The sequence below is a fragment of the Python bivittatus genome, unplaced genomic scaffold (assembly GCF_059951505.1).
Source record: "Python bivittatus isolate LINGU-HERP-01145 unplaced genomic scaffold, Pbiv_v1 ctg000070_np1212, whole genome shotgun sequence".
In the NCBI taxonomy this organism is placed as follows: domain Eukaryota; kingdom Metazoa; phylum Chordata; class Lepidosauria; order Squamata; family Pythonidae; genus Python; species Python bivittatus.
In genome coordinates this window covers 20,296,990-20,318,618 of record NW_028277034.1, presented here as the reverse complement: position 1 = coordinate 20,318,618, position 21,629 = coordinate 20,296,990, and the positions used below count along the sequence as shown (strand labels likewise).

Below are 21,629 nucleotides of genomic sequence, written 5' to 3'. Positions count from 1 at the left end.
AAAACTAGAATTCTGTCCTATTTTTGCATATTTGTTATAGTACAGCTTTTAATTATATAGTGATATGCAATTTTAGCTATACAACTCCAACATCACTTAACATTTAGGGCAAGCAAGCAATCATATCAGTGCTTTACTGGGGCTCTTTCAAACACTTCCTTCAAGTAAAGCTGAAATCCATTCAGAAAAAAATCACAGAAAATCCACTCATAATAAAAGCAGAATACTACTCCCTAAGGATTCAAAAAGTACACACGCAGAAATAAATTATATGCATTTTTAAAACATAAGCTTTCCCATTGTGTACCTTGATTTACCACTCTCAAAATAACTTGGTTACCAGTCTCAAAATAACTTAATACTGAAGTCCAGCAGTAAAAGATACACTGTGCATAATTTAACTGCATGAGATTGCCATTATAATTTTCATGTAAGCTATCTAAATATGAGAACATACATCCTACTTATTAAACTGTTCCATTTATTCTTCATCTCTTTTTCTGAACTTACTAGATACAGTGGTGAAAAAAATTCAGTTCCTGATCACCATAAAAATTACTCTGTACAGAAACTAAGCTTTCATTGCTTTACTTGACTTGCCAAATTTCTCACTTATATATACAAAATATTTGCTTTGTTTAAAGAACAAAAAGGAGTCCACAGAATTATATTAATGTCTTGGAGGCACATTTCCATTTCAAATAATTATTTTCTATATTGTGTATATGAATGCACATTTCCTTCTATTCTTATACATCAAGTATTCAAATTGATTGCCAGTCTGGTCAATAACTACCTAGTCAACTACTAATATGCTTTACGTATATTTATCATTTCAATTTCCTGCTGAAAACTGCATTCATCAGTGAATGGGAGGGGGATAGTCTCCTTCCCTCTGTAGTCCTCCATACATATAGTCTTTTAACATCTGTTTCAGAGCCTTGAAAGACCATATAAAGCAGATTTTAGGGGGGCATTCAGGGGGGCAGGGAAGTGAAAAGGATAATTTCTACTAGTGAAATAATGAAGCTTGCCCTTATGCTCCAGATGAACTCATATAACTTAATATAAGAAATTAATATTGTTACCTTGATCATACTGGTCAAACCATGCTAGCTAAAACAGGGATATGCCAAGCAATGCCCATAGTTGCTCAGAATCAGTCAGTTCAAAAAGGCAGGTTGCTAGTTTGTTGATAAGTAACACCTGAAAACATGGACTAATTCAGATCAAATAAAAAAAATGAAACTAATCAGAACTAATTAGGATCTGGGAAAAACAGCTTTTTCGTAGGTATTACCTTCTAGGAGGTAATATGTAAGTATTTCACTGTCTACCAGTCTTTGACACTAAAACTTAAATAAAAGTAATTTACATACTTTATAAAACTGTAGCGCATTCACTTCCATTATTTTCTGTGCAAGACTGGCAAGTACACAAATACAATTCAAAAAATCTTTGTAAGAAGTATGTTCTCTTAAATCCAATAAAATTTATTTTCTAAGATACGTTTTTAGGATTGCATATATAATAGAGAGAGAGGGGAGGGCAGGGTCCACAACCTATTATTCCATAGCAGTCCAATTCATTCTAACATATATTCCTTCTGTATTGAGGACTGTGGATTTCAGGTTTAACTTTTCTAAATAGAAAATAATATAAAATTTTAACTTTTCTGTAGACTGAATAGGAATTAGAAACGTTTCATTTTCTATTCAAGCCCTTTCCCCTTTCTATCAATAATTTATCTCAATGAAGATTAAAAACTAAGTTTTTTTAAAAAATTATATTTGAACTAATAATGAATATTAACTTCAACTACTGTCTGGATGAAAGAAATTCTATTTGTCATCTAAGTTTGGATTAACTATATTAAAAGATCATATACCACAATTTGATTGTTTCTCATAAAGTAACATGATTTGTATAATTATATTTTAAAATCAACTGTAAACCAGCACAACTATTTTCAAAGGAGCTTTCAATGTTTAGGACTTTGGCACATCAGTCCTATCTGATCCATGACAGAATTTCCCATACTATAATAAACCCCAATGTAGTTTGTGTTATTTTGGCTCAGCCCACTGTACAAACCACATTATTATGGTTTAATAAACCTTGGATAAGTAAACCATGCCTTAACACAATATGTGAATCAGACTATGTTTGTTCTGATGTAAATCCTTAAGTTCATTTAAACTCAGTGCATATAAAACAACAGCATAACTGTAAAATGCTATGCAGAAAAAAATATCTACTCAGAAATAATTCCTACTGAATTTAGTAAGAATTATTCCCTAGTAAACGTATACAGAGTTACAATTGTTTTTGTCTGTCTCTCCATTACCTTGGTCTCAGTATACATATAATCAAACATATGCACCAACATTTCACAGGTATCTGTTTTCAGAGGATCACTGTGTTAGTTTGCTGAAACAAAAGCAAAGTGTCATCCTTAAGACCACCAAATGTATTATGGGATAAGTTTTGATAACTATAGTTCACTTCATCATGCATGGAGTTTAATCTTGAGAAAGCAGAACATATTTTTATGCTTGGTAGAGTCCTATGGCCCTATAGATAATAATCAGTCTCCACTTCCTACATTTTATTTCCGCTGATCTCTTTTACTTTTTCCTCTATTACTACCTGATGTGTGTGTGAAATTATACACGCATGGTTTTCTTTCAGGACAATAATCTATGCATCTGATAAACTAGACTATAGTAAAAAGAAAAAAGAAAAAAAAGCCCTAATTCTGTAACAAATGTACCAATAGGTATCATAAACATTTTCATCGTTTTAGACAGAATAAATGTAGTGAACATTTTTATACTGGATTTTGGAGCAACTTGCAGTTTAGTTTTAATTTAAAATTAAATTTAATTTAAAATTATGCAATAGAATAGTGCAAGACTCAAGACAGAATGTTTATGATTCCACAAATATAAAAGAATCCTTAACTTTTAAGCACCATTAAAATTAGGTTAATGTAACTTCTGATAACTTTATTGCATAACACAGTACTGTTTTAATATTAAGCTATGTTGCATATTGTGTGAAGTAGGCAGAATGCATTTAAATGCTTTTTAGTCTTATTGCAATTGTAGAACCCATTCTGGATTAATAAACCTTATGCTATTCACTATAGGTGAAAATCCTAAACCAGAATACTTTCCACATTACACAATAATGAGCCTCAAGTTGATTCAACAGAAATTAGTGCTCCATGGTGCAGAGATCAGTGTATTTAAACTACTTTCTGTTACTAGGAAAAAAGAAAGGAAAAACAACAGTCCGAGTTTCTTAACTGGTCCTCTCAAACCCCTCCGTTCTCATTAGTTGTTCAACAAAGGCATTTAAAGCCCCCTCAAGATGTACCAATGCTTTTTTGCCTGACCCTGAGGGAGATCTCCCCACCGTGGTTAACAGGGTGGGTCACTCAGCGCAGCAGACCATGCAGACAGTCCTGCAACGTGAGGCGCATATGAAACAAGGGATAGCGACAGCCCTTTATATTCCACCATGAGCCATTCAGGATGGAGCCGAGCCATTCTCCCCGGCATCCTTCCCATCCCTTCGTTCCGTACGGGGAGGGGGAAAAAGGCACCACGTGCATCACCCAACTACAGGGCCTGGAGACCCGGGATGCTAAGATGAGCCCCACGACCTCCCCCCCCCCTCCACCTTCATCCTCCGTTCCACTCGCCTTGTGCACTTCGGGAGTTAAAACAGCGGCGGCGCCCAACTGGCTTTCCAGGGACAACGCAGCGGACCTGGGACCAAGCGGAGAGCTTTGCCGGATCACCCTTCTTCACCCCGCGGGAGGAAGAGGAGGAAGCCAACAGGACTGGGAAGCAAGTTCGAGAGGAACGAGACTCCTCCACTCGGGGGCTTCTGAGGCGCGTACAGCTTGACGTTCCAGGACTGGTCACCGAAGCTTTCCGTCGCCTCAAGGCTTCTGGGAGACTCAGCAGCAGCAGCGTGCCCGAAGTCGCTTCACGCGGAGCAGCCACTGCCGTCCCCACCACAGCGCTACCCGCCGCTTCCCCCGGGACCGGTCCGGCCACCCCCGGCCTTGGAGGGGGAGGCGGCCAGAGGGTTGGGCCGCGGCCCCAGACCGGCTCTGGCTCTCATACACTCCCCGAGTTACTGCCGCCGGCGGTGCTAGGGCCCCAGCCAGGCAGACGGAGCGCGGAAGCGGCGCCGGACAGCCAGGCTCAGCGCCGCTCCCGCCCTGCTTCCAGGCATGTGGGTAACTAATTCTCCGTGCGGGGTCCGGTCACTCCGCAGCACGGATTCTGAGGGAGGCGGAGAGCCGCTTCTGTCTCGGAAGGAAAGAGAGATACACGGAACCAAGAAATAGTCTGCGAGGTGGTCCGGAGCCGCTTATTTTCTGTCCCTCACATACAGCCAGCGGGGGGGTGGGGGAGGAGGAAAAGAAGGGACGGCCCGTCTACGGCGGCGCAAGTAGATTACATAGTTCGTAGCCTGGCAACAGGAACCTTCCACCCGCCTTCCCCGGACGCGAATTAATGACGTAAGAGGTTGAAAGGCTGGGTGCCTTCGTGGAGGGGTTGTGTAATCCCGGACGCGGGGATAAATCAGTGAGGCGGAAAAGCCTGGCCCATTATTAGTTATGCGCAGTCGCGGTTGGAGAATTAAAGAGGTTGGAGTTCGGTGAAGAGGGTTACTTCATTAATAAAGCAGCAATTGTGGCTAATCAACATGGAAGATACGTGCAGTAGTTCGGGGGGAAGCCGGATACGCCAAAGACATACTTGATATTCAACTGAGATCTTAATCTCAGAACAACTGGTTCTGCTCTATAATAGACAGTGGCTGTACTCATAGAAAGTACTTGCTGTGGTTAATTCTCGGTTTATTCAAGCTGTTTTTTTGGATTTGCACAAGTAATCTCACTGGCTGGTTTCAGTGTACTGTAAATTTGGACATCCTGGGTTCAACTGCTTGCTCAGTTATGGAGCTAATTTGTTTTATATAGATATAGATATGATATGATATGATATATGGCATGCTTTTTTCTGGGTTATGTTGTGTGAACCCAGCCATTGCTGGTATACTATGGCCAAATCAGTAAATAATGGTTCACAAATCATTCTGTAGCATGCTGTGTGAGATCAGATGCCAAATGACTTGAATTACTAACATCTATCTCAGGCCAATCTGTTAAAGGTTTGTTTTTGAGAAAGAAAAAAAAAAAGAGAAGTTAAGGACCTAATGTTAAAAATAGACTTGCCCACTTCACATCTTGTCATAGGGCAACTGAGGCTTTTATCTCCAAATTACAATTACAGCATAATATTTTGTGCCCATTCCCATACCATTGTGAATGCTGACTGGGACCTCTAGATTTTCTTAATTAAATGCCTGCTGAATGATTTACACTGTATCCTAATCCATAAAGTATAGCTTACATTGTCTGGGCTTACCCAACACACCAAGTCACAAATAAGGAAACCACATTTTGGCATATATGTTGTGTGAATTTGCCTATGATCTGCTATTAAAAATGTTCCAGTACTAGCTCTTAATGACCCTTACACAACAATTTTGTGTAAACCTACAGGTCTATTAAAATGTGCTCCTGTAATTAATGAACAAAATTTCTTCCTATCTACTAGCTTCACTTATTTTAACCATTGCAAAATTGACAGTTGAAAATCAGGAGGAGCCTGGTAACATCTTTTCACACTAAACAAAATTATTCAAAGGCATAAGCTATCATGAGCTACAGCTCACTTCATCAGATGCAACTTCTGATTTTTGGTACCATAGCCTAACACATGGCTGTCTTCCTATGATGTCTACAGTATTGACACCTGCTTCCCAGACACAGAATCAACCTCTTTCCCTAAGCAGAAGAGTTAATATTGACTTGCACATTGACAATGGCTGAGAACCAGCGGGCAAGTAATAAAAACCTGTCCAGTCATGCCCAAGTAACAATAACATAAAGGAATCCCCTCAATCATGCCCTTAGCAGTCATTTTAAAATCTGAGTCTGAAAGGGGTAAAACAACTGCAAGAAGTGGAGCAGGGGCAAATGGAGCTTTACCATCTCCCCTGAGCCTCAGAAGCTTGAACTTTCCACAAGAGCTAAAAGCAAGTCAAGCTAACATTGAATCAGAAAGGGACATCAGAAATGGTGTGGGAAGATACAGTTAAACAAGTTCAGAGCTCTTTGGGGATTTTATGCTTTATTTTAATGTGCATTTAGTGTTCTAATGTCTCTGAGATTTTAGGATTTGCAATTATTGTCTCTCAATTTTATGTACTCTGTGCAGGCCCAGTGAATTGTATGTGTTGGGGGGAGTGTTAATATACTTTAGAACATTGTTACATCAGAGTGCTACAAATAAGAGCAGGGCAGTAAACCATTGCATTGGCCTTCTCAAGAATGTCACTCCTCCTTTTTATCATTCTATTGGAGATTCTTTTTAAGATACTTTTTGTGATTCTCGCAGCACTATAGGATTATCTAGGATTATCTTTTCCAATACTGATCGTTTTCACAGGAAACTGCTAAAATGGAAGGGAAACATGTTGTCCTTGTTTTTATTTTTAATTCTTGTTATCTTGCTCTGGATAGGAAAGGGGGCATGTTTCTTCTAGCACACACCTCAAGCTCACACTACAGTTATAAGAGGTGGTTGTAGACTTTTTTTTCACTTTTACCAGTCTTGATATTCTTTCCTTTGCTAATACAAGCTGTGGGATTTCTATTTGTCCTATATGCTAGAGCATAAGGAGGAGAGCACAAGTAAAAGCATCCTGAAAGGAGATGGGTGGTGGCAGCCATGAAACTATCAAGAAACTACCAAGGCATAAAGATGGGCCAGAGGATGTATAAAATCCTGAGGATTTCTGGGAGAGGAGGATTGAGACCCCCACACACACCTTTCAACTTGCCACTACAGCCCCCTCCTGGTTTTTCTGTATGTTTGCATATTTTTGCCACTAAATATTGTCAGAGCTATAAAGGGAATCTGAATAAACAAATCACATCCAGGTTTGGTACTTGTTAGGATGAGAAAATGGGGACCCCCTTATTTCCCCAGAGCCTCAGATTAAAATTGAAATTTCCAGGAAAAAGGGAAGTTCAGGTAAAGAAAATGTGTGGGGTGGGTCTTTGTTTCAAGAACAATGGCTATTTCTGTAGAAAGTGGTATACTGTATGTTCTAACCTGGATTTACATTAGATTGTTTCTTCTAAGTCAAGTTTTATTAATATTACAGTACTTATCTGTACAATCTAGTAAATTCTGTATAATTTCAGCCTTTATCATTTCTCACACTGAGTACTGTAGAAGGATAATAATTGTATTTATACTTTGGTAGTCTGTTTATAAATGGCAACATCTTCTGTTCTGCAGGAAGAAAGTGTTTATTTGTAGCAGACCAGTACCATCTACTGAATTGCCTGGAATATTGTATTTTCTTTTATAATTTTCAACACTTTTTAATGTCCTCTCTTTAAAATGAAGTTTGGTTCTGTTAATCACCACAAACACAGCTCAGGTTTTGAGAGCCTTCTCTCTTCCGCTATGGAGTAGGGGAAAGATGCCAGATGAAGAGCCTCAGGAAAAGAAGTAGTGGCAACTAAACTGCTACCCCAAAGTGAGGGAAGGGAGGGGACCACCCAGAGGGGAAGGGAGATTTGAAACCCCCTTCTTCCATATGGGCCCAGCCATTCTGCTACAAACATCAATTACAGTATTATATGTTAGAAAATACATAAAATAGATAATTTTCACTCAACTTCATAAACCTACTTGAAATGCCCAGGTATATGAATAGTTTCGACCCATTACCAAAAAGGAACAATGTTGGCATCATTCACACTCTCATGGGTAAAATATTGGACAGTTAGAGTGCTATAGAGGAGATGGCTTTTTATCACACAAGTATCTCAAGTGCTTTAATAGTTATTTTTATTTGTGATTGTTTTTATGTATTTATTCTTTTTAATTGTTGTATACCACCCAGAGTCATTTTTACATGAGATGGGTGGCTACATAAATAGAATCAATCAATCAATCTCAACACACTCCAAAGAATTGGAGAAGAGAAACCTCCAAATATTTATTAATTTATTTAGAAGTTATCTTTCAGTTTGGACTATATATTCAAGGCTTTTTAGATTTTAAAACTACAAAAACTGAAGAATAGAACAAAATAAAAACAAATCACATATATTTTAAATTAGTTTATTCACATTGAATAAACGATCTCAATGATTGCACACAACTATAGGTGAAAGTCTTTAATGATTGTATCAGAACCCCGATTGAATTCTGAAGACAAATCAGGAGCCAGTGAGTTCTTTTTGAATACTACTAAACCAGGTTTTGTTCAATCATGGTTTATTGAATAAACCACAGTTAGCTGGATTTATACAACACATGGATCAAGAATGGCTTCAAGTCACATATGAAATGAGCCACATTGTAATACGATTTTGTCCAGCAATTATAATATTGGTCACTACTAAAATAATTGAAATTTCCTAGTACTTTCAAGACCAGCCTTATGCACAGTGCATTTCAGTAACCTAATTGCAGGGTAATAAGTAAATGAACCCCTGTGGTGGAACAATGCCTGACTGAAACAGTTATAATTTTATTATCTAGTAACATTGAATAGATGTGGGGGGGGTCACAAAAGAGTCCATTTCTACTTGTACTTCTACATGAATTGCTTAACATCTTCCTGAGCAGTACTTCAGCGGCATCTGCAGGAAGGGGTAGGGGGGAGCAAATGATGAAACATGAATGACATCGTAATGCAAATACCACAACGTATGTACAGTGGGGCAAAAAAGTATTTAGTCAGCCACCAATTGTGCAAGTTCTCCCACTTAAAAAGATGAGAGAGGCCTGTAATTTTCATCATAGGTATACCTCAACTATGAGAGACAAAATGGGGAAAAAAATCCAGAAAATCACATTGTCTGATTTTTAAAGAATTTATTTGCAAATCATGGTGGAAAATAAGTATTTGGTCAATATCAAAAGTTCATCTCAATACTTTGTTATATATCCTTTGTTGGCAATGACAGAGGTCAAACGTTTTCTGTAAGTCTTCACAAGGTTTTCACACACTGTTGCTGGTATTTTGGCCCATTCCTCCATGCAGATCTCCTCTAGAGCAGTGACGTTTTGGGGCTTTCGCTGGGCAACACGGACTTTCAACTCCCTCCAAAGGTTTTCCATGGGGTTGAGATCTGGAGACTGGCTAGGCCACTCCAGGACCTTGAAATGCTTCTTACGAAGCCACTCCTTCGTTGCTCGGGCAGTGTGTTTGGGATCATTGTCATGCTGAAAGACCCAGCCACGTTTCATCTTCAATGCCCTTGCTGATGGAAGGAGGTGTTTGCTCAAAATCTCACGATACATGGCCCCATTCATTCTTTCCTTTACACGGATCAGTCGTCCTGGTCCCTTTGCAGAAAAACAGCCCCAAAGCATGATGTTTCCACCCCCATGCTTTACAGTAGGTATGGTGTTCTTTGGATGCAACTCAGAATTCTCTCTCCTCCAAACACGACCAGTTGAGTTTAGACCAAAACGTTCTACTTTGGTTTCATCTGACCATATGACATTCTCCCAATCCTCTTCTGGATCATCCAAATGCTCTCTAGCAAACTTCAGACGGGCCCGGACATGTACTGGCTTAAGCAGGGGGACACATCTGGCACTGCAGGATTTGAATCCCTGGCAGCGTAGTGTGTTACTGATGGTAGCCTTTGTTACTTTGGTCCCAGCTCTCTGCAGGTCATTCACTAGGTCCCCCGTGTGGTTCTGGGATTTTTGCTCACCGTTCTCGTGATCATTTTGACCCCACAGGGTGAGATCTTGCATGGAGCCCCAGATCAAGGGAGATTATCAGTGGTCTTGTATGTCTTCCATTTTCTAATTATTGCTCCCACAGTTGATTTCCTCACACCAAGCTGCTTGCCTATTGCAGATTCAGCCTTCCCAGCCTGGTGCAGGTCTACAATTTTGTTTCTGGTGTCCTTCAACAGCTCTTTGGTCTTGGCCATAGTGGAGTTTGGAGTGTGACTGTTTGAGGTTGTGGACAGGTGTCTTTTATACTGATAACTAGGTCAAACAGGTGCCATTACTACAGGTAACGAGTGGAGGACAGAGGAGCCTCTTAAAGAAGTAGTTACAGGTCTGTGAGAGCCAGACATCTTGCTTGTTTGTAGGTGACCAAATACTTATTTTCCACCATGATTTGCAAATAAATTCTTTAAAAATCAGACAATGTGATTTTCTGGATTTTTTCCCCCATTTTGTCTCTCATAGTTGAGGTATACCTATGATGAAAATTACAGGCCTCTCTCTCTCTCTCTCTCTCTCTCTACCTGGTCAGATGTCAGGATTAGAGTGATGATGTCACTGCACATGTGTTATTTTGGCATCTTCATGGCTTGTTGTGGCTGCAATGCTTAATATTTAATATCCATGGAACAAAACTATGTTCATTTAGAAACATCATAACTGTAATGGCACCCCTCAATCTAATGCTAATTTTGCCTGATGTATTTATACTGAGGAATGTTTAATAATGGTAAAGTCTAATAAATTCCGATCCATGAACTTTATCTTCATTTTGCAGATTGCCTGGCAATGTCTCAACCTCTTTCTATTCAATTAACATGCTAAAAAGGCTTGCTAAAAGGTGTTGCTTGGTCTATTAACAATTCAACAGGGAAAAATTACACTGTACTGAAAGACAAATTAATGCAGAAATGCTTATGACCATTTTGTTTTCAGGAATGAAAAGGACCAATATAAGGGAAAGGAAAGAAATTCTGGGGTAAAATAAAACATTTCTAATGTAAATGATAATGCCTTCACATCAAAGAAGCACTATATTAGATTGTATTCTTTTTCATATATGGCAAGCCCTGTCATTATATCTTAAAATATCAGATTTTTCCTCCTGTCAAAGGCAACTCTCTACCTACCTTTTTTTTTTAATAAGAAAAAAAATAAATAAATGACAGCTAGAAAACTGCTTTAGATTCTGCCAGTATTTTAATACTTTCTGCTGCATTCTTTCCTTATAAAAACACACACTTAGTTCATTTGTTGTTCTTTCTTACATTTCAGGACAAAGAAGGTAAGATGTTCAATACTTTTCAAACTATAGTTATATCAGATCTGCTTAACGTAGACTTGCTAATAGGAAATAAAAGTTTCTCTTTCTTTAGAAGAAGATAATGGCATATTTGACTCTGAATTCTTCAGAAATAGGTGAGATATAAATATTTATAAAATTATTATATCAGTTTTTCATATTAAAATCGACCCCAAAGTGGAGTAGAATTCCTTGAAAACAAACAATTTAGAATGAATTAAAACAATGAAAATAAAAATGATTCAATAAAATTATGTTAAAATCTTAAAGAATTTTGAAAACTATAAAATATGAAACAATAAGGCCAGTCCAAAAAAGAATTGCAACACCAGTTTCATCAAGAGAGAATAAGAAGGTTAAAGCTGTGATTCCCTAGCTATTGCTAAAATATGATTTGCAGGACATCTCACCACAGGCCATGAAAGCTAGGGTTGCTGTGAACTAGAGTTCAGTTACATCTGGAGAGCCACAGATTCCAGCCCTGAAACAGTGATGAACGTCATGAGCAGAAATTATGAGGCTTTTGAATGTCAGCTAACAAGCCATGCACTTTCCACTATACTTCATAAAAATTGCTATGCATGCTCCTGGTTGCATTTGAGTTTGGGTTTTTTTTTAATCTTTGTCTTTCACACAACACCATGAAGTTGTCACACTGTGGTATCCTGGTAAATGTTTAAGAACCAACTCCACCAGCTCCATTGCCACCACCACACCACATCGCTAACTGCAGAACAGCTGATTGGCATGCTAAGCATCATGACTCAGCTCTGCTTTCAACCAGATTACAAATTCTCAGAAAATTGAACAATCAGCTCTTGTGAGCTGGTGCAAGCCAGTTCTAGCACACCTCTGTTCTCATGGAACCCTAGGTTCTGTGGAACATAGTTTGAAAAGCCTGCTCTAGATCATATGCAATGCCTATACTGATGCAAACCTTGGAGCCTGTCCTCATTTGCCACCAAATTTTAGCAGTGGAGTTTTCAGAGGCCTGGCATTCAAATAAGCCTGGCCAGCTTCCGTAGTCCAGCTTTCCTCTGAGCAACACATCTATCTGCCCCAGCTTTCTCTTGCACACAGGTATCCATTGGTGGGCAGAGATGCAACTGACATCATAAGTGTAATTACATCATCACACCAATGGCACAAATTACATAGTGTCACTTGTGTAATCACTTCATGTCTTATACCAAATGCCTAGGTTCCCATGCAACTACATCTCTCTCCAGCTGCCTGATAGCATCACATATCCCAATTTTGCCATTGACTGTCTTGAGTTATTGGCCAAAAATATTATATCAGAGGCAGTGTTCAGGCAGTAAAGGATTAGCAATCCTACTCATACTGACATGAATATTGTATGTTGACATATCCAATTCTCACTAACTCATAAATCATAGTTAACAAACCACAACAATTAAAACAAAACCAAACAATCCACATTATAGCCATATGCAGGCATTTCTACTTACACCATGAGTGGCCTGAATGAAGTCCACATACCTCCAAAGTTGTGCTAGTGACATCTAATGAGCAGTGGCACTCATATAGCAGGTATATTTGCAGGAGGAAAATTGTTTACAGTTGTATACATGCTGGCTTCCACATGCAAATGCTCCCACAATGCAGAAATCTTCAATGTATGTTTGGTTGTCTCTCCTACTGTAATTAGATGTGGCCTGAAAAATTTGGATGGAGTTAAGGCTTAACCCAGGCACTCATGTAGTGAGTGTTAATTCCTGAATAGGGTTCTGCATTTGCTTTAATTGAATCAGGTCTCCATGGTAAGCTGCAATGTGATTTTCCTGCTTTAGTTTAGCATGTTACTGAAAATAAAATTGTCTTCTAATCATAGTTTAGCATGTTGTACAAATGCGCCACTGTTTTCATGAAGACTGTGGTTCTGTCTATATGATATACTAAGCCACCCCATCCCTCCCTGCAAAAATCTCTTACATAAGGTGGAAGGTGAGATGTGCATCTGAATCTTAATCCTTGGGAACCCTTGTGCTCATATTCTGCTTTTGAAGTTCTTATAGGCATTTATAAGAAAAGGAGGAGATTTGCACAACATAGTATCTTTGGTTATTGACACATGGTTTACTGAATTAACTCAACTGCACCAAGGTTTAGCCTAGCATTTTGTGCAAACCCAATCCACAGGATAGCTGATATCCATGATGTCATATAAACCCAGAAAATTATGTTGAGTAAAATGCACTTAAAGTGTTATATCAACGCATGGATAAGCATGTCATACAAATATAGCCACTAAACCATAAACTAATCATGCTGGCTGAATTCAACCATACACTGAGCTAACCAGCTAGTGCACCACATTTTAGACATACGTTATAGGAACCCAACTAGGATGTTGAAATATAGGCCTTTGTATTGATCAATATCAATGAAAGTTCTTCCAGTAGCCTATCTGCCAAACCTAGACAATCAAGTAAACAAATACAACAATACCAACAAAACTATACTAAGCATCAGATTCCAGCTAAATAGGGCAGCTTTTCAACTGCAATTTTGGGAATAAATTTGGAAAAAAGTTTGCTTCAAAGAGTTAGGGTTAAAGCCCACCAAAGCCCTTCCTCCAGGTTTGACCCATTAATCTTATTGGTAGCAACACTCAAACACTACCATAATTATCTCATATGAGAACTGGTACTCCTTTACCTTTCCTGGTCTCAGACTATTTTAGGGCTTTAGAGATTAAATCCAAAACCTCCAATTGGTCAACACAGGGAACAATGCACATTTGTAAATATTTGATGTGATGCACTCCCTCAGGTAAATCTCAGTTGAAGTCCAGTTGCTGTTCCCTGAACCATCTGAAATAACTCAGATTTCAAAGGCATTATAATGTACAGGTAGTGCTCAGCTAACGACTGCCCTGGTTAGTGACTGTTCAAACTTAGGACGGCACTGAAAAAGTAGTTTTATGACTGGTCCTTGAATTTATGGCTGTGCAGCATCCCTGTGGTCACGTGATCGCAATTCAGGTGCTTTCACAGCTAGCTTCTGACAAGCAAAGTCAATGGAGAAGCCAGCAGCAAGTCGCAAGTCACAGTCACGCGATGTCGTGCTTAACAACTGTGGATGATTCACTTAATGAGCCCACAGAACTGATGTTGTAAGTCCAGCACGGTCATGTGATGTTTCATTTAATGACTGCATCACTTAGTGATGGAGTTGCCTATCCCAATTACAGTTGTTAAGTGAAGACTACCTGTATATGTAAATATATTGCAGTAGCCTGGATTATGCCAAAACATTGATAAATTGATCAGGTTCATTTCTCCTCAGGAGACAGCACTGCTGGAGGAGCAGCCACAGATGGCGAAAAAACCCTCTGGCTCACAGATACAATTTGAGTATCTACAGCTGAAAATCTGATTTTTAAAGGAGAATGTAATTCCATACAGCAGAGGCTGAATAGCATTTCTTGTAACAAAAGTCATAATCTTCCTGTCTTGGGAAATCAGACAATGTCTGAAGGATATCAAGGCTCACAGACTCCTCTGTATACTGGTTGGGAATGTGGAGAGTTGTAGTCTTACACATTTGGAGGACATCTGGATGAGAAAGGCTGACCTACATGCATTACTGTAATGGATATACGTATACCCTACCAACTATCATTTGGTTATATCAGAAAGCTGGTAAAAGCTATTTCATTCCCAAGAGCGGGATTTATTATGGGAAACTTTCAAACAAAACTGATCTCTCTTACATTTTTAAGAATTTCAGCTGAAAGATTTTGGCTAAGGACCTCTTCCTCACTACCCACTCCCCTTAGCAGCAGATTTTCTACATACTATATTGTTCCTATCCCAGAAAATAGCTGGATGTTTTCTAAGAAACGCTGAATTATTTATGGAGTTCATAATTCTTCTATGACTGTGGTTACTTCAGATGTTGGCCTTGCATTGTTCTAGCTTTTTAAAAATTTAACAGTGACAGCACAAAGAAAGCTATCCCAAGTCTGTTTCTTCTCCCACATTGTTACACATTACGATTCAAAAAGATGTTTCCAATTATTTACACTGGTCCCATCCTATGGGACAACTAGGGATGGCTTCTAGAGCAGCGCATGCAGCCATGCTGTACTTTCACCACATCGCTTTTCAAACTAAAATAGCTATGCCCAGCTGACTTTAAACTTGGAATGGATAAAGCAGGTTTTTATCTGTTTGATATCTGTTTTACATGTAGTAATTGTATATATGTTTCATCACATTTCCACGAAATTCTGCAAATGTGAACAATATCGGGAAAGCATGCAAAGCGTGGTTTCTGGCCTGCTTTCCACCCTCTCAAAAATAGCTCCCTTTGAGCTCATGTGACTGGGCAGAAAGCGGGAGGAGGCCTCAGAATGGAGCAGTCGGCAACATTCCGAGCTGCTGCTCAACTGCCACTCCCATAGGGATGCATTGGCATCAGTTTTTCTAGGTTTTTTTCTTCTTTTTCTTCTTCTTCTTCACAGTTCTCGGCTGGACCGTGACCAATTTTGAATTTGGTCTTTCTTTTGCTTTCTTCTCCTTCCCATAAATTTTGGTCCTGTTCTACTCAGGGTTCAGAGAGTTACCTTGCTGATAGACACACATAGTGCTGAGCCCTTTATCTAATTTTTTTCCAACATTTCACCAGGTTGGAAAGAATAAAGACAGAGAAAGCATTCAGAGCATGTTTCTAAGCTTCTTTCCAATCCCTCAGCGGCTTTGCCTTGGGCTGCATGATCAGAAGGGAGGAAAGAGGATGGTTTGAGAATGGAACAGTCAGCAAAATGCCACCCAACTGCCTTTTCCATTAGAGATGCATTATGGGCATTTTTTTCTAGATTTTTTCCCCACAGTTTCTGGCGGGATCTATCCCATTTTTTAACTTGACTGTCTTTTGCCAGCTTATCCTGGCACACCAAATTTGGTCTTGTTCTGTTTTTGAAGTTATCCAGTTGATGGATAGTCAGTCCTGAGCCCCTGTACAGAATTGATTTCCAACATTCTGTTGGGTTAGAAAGAATAAAAAGGAAGAAAATGTATATTCTCATATGTATTTTTCCTTAACATTAAGGAAGCCCTCGCCAAAGTATATAATGTAAATATGTAACTTTTCTAAATAGCAGGATAATTTTTGTACTGTCTTTAAGCCCCAAAGTGCACTGCTATATTTGGAAAAGTACACAGTCCAATTAAGTTGAACACAACTAATAAGCATATTACAGTATATTTCTGGGCTTGTATACATGATCTGTTTTCCCAGACCTTGATTTCATTTAATTCCTTGATTTGTTTGTATGCTCAGGGGTGTCTCCAAAAGATAGTGGTTAGATTAACCATCAATATTTTCTGCCATTTTTAACTCTTCACAGCTTAGTCACATTATGTTAAGAAACTATACAGCAGTATTAAGTTTTTGCTCCCTTAATAATAATCTCTTTGATTTTTAATTGCCTTTAGTGTTCCTTACATATTTCCCATCAGTTCTGAGACAGTTTTCAGAATGCCCAGATTTCATCAAAAGCTAAAACAGGAAAGATGTGTGTATTCCATCCCTGTTGTTTTATATTACTTGAAAACTTGATAAATATTTGTAATGAAATTATTTATAGAATTTAGAATATTCTGAAGGCTTGCTATAGGCTAGGAAGCCACTCAAATAGGAAATATGGATAGTTAAAACATTATTCAGGAATACCCTGGATAAAAATGCAGAATCATCATCTATAATGTTCTCTGCTTTAGTTCTAACATCTAGAGTTCTGACTGAATTATTTGGTAATGTAATTACTGACTTTTAGAGGGTCAACATAAAACAATAGTATCAGGGAAAAAATTAAAAATGCCTTGGAACATGTGAGAAATATTTAAGGAACACTAAAGGATATTAGAAAAACCGCAAAGACCTCTAATTTTAAATGAAAATCTGTTTAACCACAGAACTGAATCCAGAAAGTATGCATCAAAACTAAATTATGTAAAGGTTTACTTTGCGTATTATAGTGATCATAGTATTTAGAGTTTTGCTTTTGTTTTGTTAGAAAAACTGAGATTGTCAAACACACAATGCTAGAGTCATGGACCATGGCAACACATTCTTTCCAAATCAGGGATTTCAAAGCCCTCTGAACAATCTGAGCTCCAGGATGCTTTCAAAATCATACAGCCCTTCCAAAAATTGCTGCCAAATTGTGATATTTTATGTGAGAAAAAGAGTAACACATTAATTGCACTTAATTATTTTGTTTGGAATTAAGTTTAATTACATTTAGTGTTTGTCCTGGGTCTGCCACTTTGTTTTGGACTCCCTCCCTTTTATTTACCACTTAATGACTAAATGCAACTTTCAGGCCAAAGTTGCATCTACGCACCCCAGTTTTAGGAAATGTTCTAAGACACCATGATTTAAAAATTGCCTAGTTATTTTTTCTTTCATTTCTCCTATGTTGCTTTTCTACTATTAAATAAAATATAAGCCTATTTTTCCCCAATGAAGAATAATTAATGGAACAAGAAATGCAACTATATTTGAAAGTAAATCCAACTAAGTTCAATAAACCTTTCTCCTGGCTAAATATGTAAACAGCACTTGGAAGTAAGCTCCATTGTTCTCATTATGCTTCCTTAATAGACTTGAATAGGATTATAGTATAATGGTTTCTATCATTAAGAAAATAATAAGTTTAGATCTGTTTACATACAACAGACATATTCTTTCAATCTTATCAGGCATATTAATTTTTTGCTTAATTTTCCAAAATTTTAGGACAGTTGTGTATCAGTATGGATATACCAAGAACTGATCACTAAGGAAAAGAAACTTTCTGCCAGATTAAGTAGAATGCAAAAAAGCAGATATAAGAAACCTGATTATATTACATTGTTAAATCCTCTGCAGTGATCCAGACATTAAAATCTACAATTACCCCATACATAAAGGACCAAAATAGCAAGCAGGATTCAAGTGTCTATTCTTCCTAAAGTTCTAGGCAGGTCTATTCTTCCTAAAGTTATATTCAAAATATATTGTATACAAATGGGAAATAGGGTTGTCAGACTTCTCTTATAATACCCTGGAAACAGTTAATACCAAAGAACAAGTCTCTCAGAGTTTTTATTGTAAGATTCATTAGTAACAATGCAAGAATTCCAGCTGTACTCCTGTTTCAGATGAAAAGACTATTTATAGGCAAATAAGGGCAGGAAAGTTCTGTTCCTAATTTATTATTCTTTTGGTATAAATGGGAGAAGACCTGTCTCTTTTGTGAAGGGTGGGGTAGTTTGCACCTTTGGAAATGGGCACTAGACTTCCTGTCAGCATGAAAACAGGCTGGAAGAATCTTCTAAGCAAACTTTGAGCGTCCCCAAATAGTTCAAAATCATGGTATCAAGATTTAAAGAGTTATAAAGAATTTTATAAAGAACTTGCATTGCTGAATGAAGATTCATTATATTTCTAATCTGCTCTGTAACTGAAGCTCTTTGAGCAGATCACAAAATCACTTGAAATATTAAAAGCTTCTAAAACATTTGTAAAATAATAAGAAAAACAGTAAAACAATAAAATGTAATTAATAAATGACAAGATGACAATAGCAAAATAAGCAGGCAATTGACTCAGTGTGTGGGCTATGTTACAAACAGCTCAAACCTATGTTTAGTCCAAGCTGATGCTTCAGGACTCCTGCCTGTGCTTGATAAGAAAGCAGCTCTTTAGTGGGAGATTGCTGCCCAATTTCAGCTGGACTGAAAGAGAGTTCTGAGAAAATGAAATTCCAGAACTATTTCTTACCACACATCACTAGCAACTGCACAGGTTTCTTAGCAACTGTAACCCTAGAGCACCAATTAGCATCTTTCCAGTTTAGGATGATGCCTCTGAAACATCTACATTTCTGATGTAATGGCATGAAAATTACAATCACAAATGCTCTTTAAAAACACTCTGCTTTTAAAAAATCAAATGAAGAACATCTAAGGCAAGGTCTACCTTGCTATGGTGCTTACATCTTCACTGAAATCTGAACTGGCATCCCTGTTCAAATTATTATTCTACCTCAATTTAGAAGGATCAATTCAGAATGAGCAGAAGGAAAGAACCATACTGAGGTCAAGATTTTTTGCAGGTGTCCAAGAGGACATATGGAGTTTCTTTAATGGTATAGAAACCAGATCTGTTAAGGAAAAATGTCATTACCTAAGCAAATTGATTGAAGTGGAGGCCTTATACAGTAGCACTTTTCAAATGCCAAAAGAACTGTGACACAGAAAAGAGCGAAGTCTGAAGCCCTAGAGATCAGGACTAATTTAACAGGGTTAATAAGTTAACTCAGCAGTTCCCAATATTTTCCTTTGTGTGGACCACAACATAGTAACTGAAAACATTTGAAGACTACTACATAACCCAGAGGTCAGCAAAATGGCATCTGCAGATGCCAGAGCATACATGATCTCCCATTATATCTACTGATCCAGAAACTGAATAAACATTAAAGTTTTTTTTTTAAGTGGCCAAGATCTCATAAGTTTGTCAAATCTTACAAGATTTGGTTTTCCTGCCTGACTTTTTTTCAAGGGATTTGGCAGATGCCCTGAAATTTTAGCTATGATTTTTTTAAAATATTTTTTTATTTGGTGCCCACATGAGGAACCACCTGCAATACTTTCATTCACCAGTGGTCCCTGGACCGCAGGTTGGAAACCATTAAGTTAGAAGAAGGTAGCTTTTAATTAAACAATAGACAACATATCCTAATTGTAAAAGCAATTTAATAATGAAAGCAATTTATTGTTGGTCGCACAGTCAGCCAGTTGTTTAGACTGAATCTGGCATTTTTATCCACCCAATCGGGTCCTTCCCAAGGACCTGGGATAGGCAGATGTTGTTTGATGGTGGTAAAGGTATCATAGGATGTAGCCTGTCCCAAGTAAAGCTGCCTTTTGCAATGGTGATTTTGTTAATGCCGAAGGTGTTCAAGTGGTGCTCCAGAAGTTTTGGGATTGCACTCAAGGTGTCTATTACTAGTAGTACTATCTTTGCTTTCTTTTGCCACAGTCATTATATTTCTGTTTGCAGGTCTTTAATAATGAATTGGGTGAAAACAAACAAAAAAACCCTAGATTAAAAGGAGGCTTCAGTCATCCTCACCAAGGGGCTGGATGAAGAGCCAGGTCTTCAGGCCCCTTTGAAACACTGGTAGAGTGGGGGCCATTAAGATCTTGGGGTGGAACCACATTCCATAGGGCAGGCACTACAACAGAGAAGGCACACTTAATTGAAGGAACCTGGAGCATCCCATCCCTATCAGATTGAATTGGCTGGGCAAATACTATAGAAGATAGGTAGTCCCTCAAGTAGCCAGGCCCTATGCCATATGGGGCTTATAGGTAACAACCACCACCTTGAATTGCACCCAGAAGCAAACTGGCAACCAGTCCAGCTTGCAAAGCAGAGGTGTACACTGGCATACCAAGGCATGCCTGTTACTGATTGTGCTGCTGCATTCTTGAACATTTGAAGCCTCTGAATGCTCTTCAAAGGCAATCCCATGTACAGCACATTGCAGTAGTCTAGCCGTGAAATGACCAGGGCAGGAGTGACTATCTGAATGGAAATCTAGGAAAGGTGCAACTGGTGCACCAGATGGAGCTGTTCAAAGGCCTTTTTGGCCACAGCTACCATCTGCACATTGAGCAGGAGCTGTGAGTCCAAGAACACCCCCAAGTTGTGTGCCACCCTTGAATGGGGTACCACACCATCCAAGGTCAAAGATGAAATATCCCCAGCTCCAGGCAGCCCAAACACACACAGCCACTTGGTCTTGGTATTTTATCTTATTTAGAATTTCGAACAGCTTCCAAAGCAACTATGGTAGCTTTACAAAAGATGTAGCTGCTTTGATGATTATGAAGTACCTTTTTGAATTCTAATATATAATAATAACAAGCTATTAGGAACCTTTTACTTAACCATGGTGGTGCAAGTTCCAAAGATAGCATTGCAAAGTTTCCTTTGAGTGAAAATGCATTGACAAATACTATATATATATAGTATTTGTATGTATTTGTGCATATGTAATCAAGTCGGTCAGAGGCAAATAGATCCTGTAATAACAGACAGCATATTAGCATATTGGCTAGAAAATGTGTCGGTACTGTAAGGTGCTTTACTTTCAACCAGTTTTCTCTTTTTGTCTGATTTATAAATATGAAATATAAATCTCACTCTTTGACCTTGAAGGAGTAATTAAAGCAGCAGGAAAAGTTAGGGCAGAACCTTCAGTAAAGAGAGAAATAAGGCAAAACCCAAGGCCCAGGACCTTGGAGAGCACCAAATAAGTTGGGCTGACTGAGCTTCTTTCTGTTACAATAGTTTAATACTCACTCTCTTCCGCACAGTGAAGACTTATATTAGATAGCAAGGATTTTATTTTGATTAGCTCCAATGCCTAAACA

General features: G+C 38.3%; 1 protein-coding gene across 1 annotated transcript in view; it reads right to left on the bottom strand.

Annotated features, from left to right (window-relative positions):
• The window catches only part of FBXW7 (F-box and WD repeat domain containing 7), a 145,826-nt gene extending 141,386 nt beyond the window's left edge, over window positions 1-4,440 (bottom strand). The window contains exon 1 of the mRNA XM_088132752.1: window positions 3,710-4,440. The gene's annotated coding sequence lies outside the window, so the exon portion shown is untranslated. The remainder of the gene's footprint in view (window positions 1-3,709) is intronic.
• Between the last annotated feature and the right edge of the window lie 17,189 nt (window positions 4,441-21,629).